Consider the following 3,219-nt stretch of genomic DNA (forward strand, 5'->3'; position numbering starts at 1 on the left):
CTGAACACAAGTACCTTTAATAAAATTAAATGAATTCAAAAATTAAGAGCAAAAAGAATTAAAATATACAAATAAACTATAATTATTATTTATTTTCATAGCAATATGAAATTATTATTCTTTGTTATGAAAACAGCATTTCTTTGTCTTTTTATGAATTGTTATAGAAGTACAATGTTCTGAGTCAGGTCATCATTTTAAGCACATCAAATATATTTCAATATTTGGCTTTAATTTCAGGATATTACAAAATTCTAATTTATAAAAGTAAATTTTAATGAAAAGAGTGATGTCAATTTAATATTTTAATGTTTCATATACAGCAGTTTCCCCAGTAGTTAATTCGATTGTTTAATCATGAGCAGTTCAGCCTTTACCTGTATTTGGGAATTTACAGTCATTGGTAATCATACTCACTGGGAATCATTACAATCTTCTTTGCTGTTTTCCTTGAGGAAAGCATAACTGTCGACTTGATTAGCATGGGAGTCGGTTGGGGAGTTTTACTCTGGGCGGCCATGAAGCTGTGAATTTCCGAGCTGCACCTGGATCCTCCCTCCCTCCTGTCCGCACTGCTGCACTGCACTGCTTCCAGCTGAGCTTCTGCTTCTGGCAGCCTGGAGCTGAGCCTTCGCTCAGCCGCGCCCTTCCCCCCGTGATGCCTCTGCCTTGTCAAGGAGTGAATTGCGAGCCAAGTTAAGCTTCTCCTCCTCTCGTGGTGTCAGGTATTGTGTTCTGGAGATGGTAAAAGCAGCACATAAAAACGATTAATCTATTTTTTATTCAAAACTTCTCTTTATTGGCTATGTAGCCATGTACAATATGCCTGCTGAAAGCAATATATGGAATAACATGGCCCAAATAAGTTGGAATGACAAACTAAAATTCTCACATGAAAACCACAGATCAATACCTTGTGTAGTTTGAAAATATCACCTAATTTCAACCATCTTTACTTCATGGTATGGGTGATCTCTTGTCAGATCCCTTTAACCTCATAAGTCATACAATAAGCTCATCACATAAATAGGAGTAGTATTTTTCTCACAAATCAAGAGTTTATAAAAAAATCGAATTTTTCTTTATGTAAGATTTATGAACATAGCGCTCCCAGAAACACAGTTCGGGAAATGCTAGCCTGGATCCAACCCCAAACTAACAGCACAGCGTGATGGAAAATGAACAGGATTTGGAGCTGGGATGGACTTTGGGCTGAAGATAGACTGTTCCATTTAGTTTCCTGGATTACTGTGCCCTTTATTTAAAGCATTTTTTAAATGCCTGGTCTCACAAGGTGGTGGTGGGGAATAGCTGCTTATTAAATATTCGCTTGTTCTCCTTTCTCTGCCTCCCCGCTCCTCTTTGGGGCAGCATCAATTGGACTCTTGGTCAGAATTGAAAGGAAAAAAACAAAGCTTGTTTGGCCAAAAAGGGGATTTATTGGCTCACATAAAATGGCAAGACTAGATTCAGGGCCTAGAAAATATAATTAGGAGTTGGTTTCTCTCCATCTCTTTACTCTACCTTCTGTCACACTGGCTTCAGCACTGAGCATCACATGGTAGCAAGAGGTTGCCTGGAGCTTCAACCCCAACATGCTCTCGCATTTCAGGACTAACAGAAAAAGTGAGCATGTTAAAAATTTAAACTAACAAGTTGCTGTAGTTTGGAGAGGGTCACATGCTCTTGTTTTGACCAATTATCAATTACTGTGGCTAAAGGAATGGACACTTGTGGCTGGTCCAGGATCCCATGCACTAGCTCAGAAATGCTGTGTGTGTGCGCACACAGGTGTGTGTGAAGTTCTGCAAAATGAAGGATACGGAAGGGAAAACTGAGATGACTCTGCTAATGGAATTCAGGTCACAGGTCCCAGAAAGAAGCAGGGTAGGTGCCGGACATCACACGGCTGGTGTCGCCTGCAGGCCCTTCCTCAGCAGTCTGCAGTCATTTGCGAGGCAAACAACCTTTCCTATCCATGAAGACAATGATGCCCCTAAAATGCCCTGCTTTGCTGCTCCAGGATCTTCAGGAGACTGGCCTGTCAGTTCTTCCATTATGTAAGGTCTCTACTTCCTTCAGACCCAGCTAGGTTTCCTGTCTTGACAAATTGCTATGGTCTGGACCTCAAGGGTCCCCAAAGTCCATGTGCTAAGGTTTTGATCCCCAAGGTGATGCTGTTGGGAGGTAGTGGACCCTTTAAGAGGAGGGGCCTCGTGGGCGGAGGTGATGTCATGGGGGCGTCCTTGAAGGAGACCCCGGGCCCACCCCTTCCACATCCTCCCTCTCAGGTCCTGGCCAGCCCTTTCGCTGGGGCGCAGTCTCCTGCAGTTCCAGAGCAGCGAGACCTACTGATCCCAGGCTGGAATCACCGAGGCAGTCAGCCAAGCCAAACCTTTTCGCCATCGAAGCTGGGTGTCTCAAGTAGTGGTTACAGTAGTGGGAAACTGACTAACACGCATACCTGTGTGACTCCTCCTCAGCTCTTCACGGCAGTCGAGGTCTCCTTCCTGAGGCCCAGGGCTTCCTAGATGTCTGTTTCAGCAGCAGTCACATTGTGTCATACAGTTACCTGGCTCCTTGTGCGTCTCTCTTCTGTACTGTGTTTGATTCGCACCGAGTTCTCATTGTCTGGCATTAAAACCGCCAAAGGAGTCAGCACGGGTTTGCTGAAGGGACAAGTAAATGATCAGATGAGTGGAAAAAATATCTCAGTCTCTGGGAAAGACCCCACTGTGACTCTCTCCTTGGCATGTTGCAGACAATTAATTCCAGTGTTAGATTAATATTAAGTGTTACTAGTAAAGGTCTCCATTTCAGTCAGCTGCAGCTGTTTCTTTTAGAATATAATTATTTTGGCTTTACAGAGTTGGAGTGAGTCTGTCTTACACATATATGTGCACATAGAGGCAAACACGCACAAACTATACATGTAAACAACTAAATTATGAGCATAATTAAAAATAGTATAGTGCAGCTTTTATTTTTAATAAATTTTATATAAAATCCTAAATGGTTAGGAACTCAGAGAAGGTAGTGGCCACAATTTTTCTATGGTAAAATCTCTAGATACAGCAATTTTCCTGACAATTTATTCGACCACAAAGTGTCTGGCAGGCTTCAGAGGGGGCAAAAAAATCATCCAGAGTTTTCAACAGAAGGAACTTCTAAAGGTAGATGAAGCCAATGCATTTCAAGGAAAAAAAAAAAAAAAAAAAA

At 42.1% G+C, this 3,219-nt stretch overlaps 1 long non-coding RNA gene across 1 annotated transcript in view; it reads right to left on the minus strand.

Moving 5' to 3' along the window:
• Positions 1-442: 442 nt before the first annotated feature.
• LOC104853920 overlaps positions 443-3,219 on the minus strand; it is a 3,586-nt gene continuing 809 nt past the window's right edge. Inside the window, exons 2-3 of the long non-coding RNA XR_777922.1 lie at positions 2,465-2,669; positions 443-735 (exon numbers count right to left, since the gene is read on the minus strand). This is a non-coding gene — a long non-coding RNA (uncharacterized LOC104853920). The remainder of the gene's footprint in view (positions 736-2,464; positions 2,670-3,219) is intronic.

The sequence above is a fragment of the Fukomys damarensis genome, unplaced genomic scaffold, assembly GCF_012274545.1.
Source record: "Fukomys damarensis isolate Sample0158 unplaced genomic scaffold, DMR_v1.0_HiC HiC_scaffold_5, whole genome shotgun sequence".
Lineage (NCBI taxonomy): Eukaryota > Metazoa > Chordata > Mammalia > Rodentia > Bathyergidae > Fukomys > Fukomys damarensis.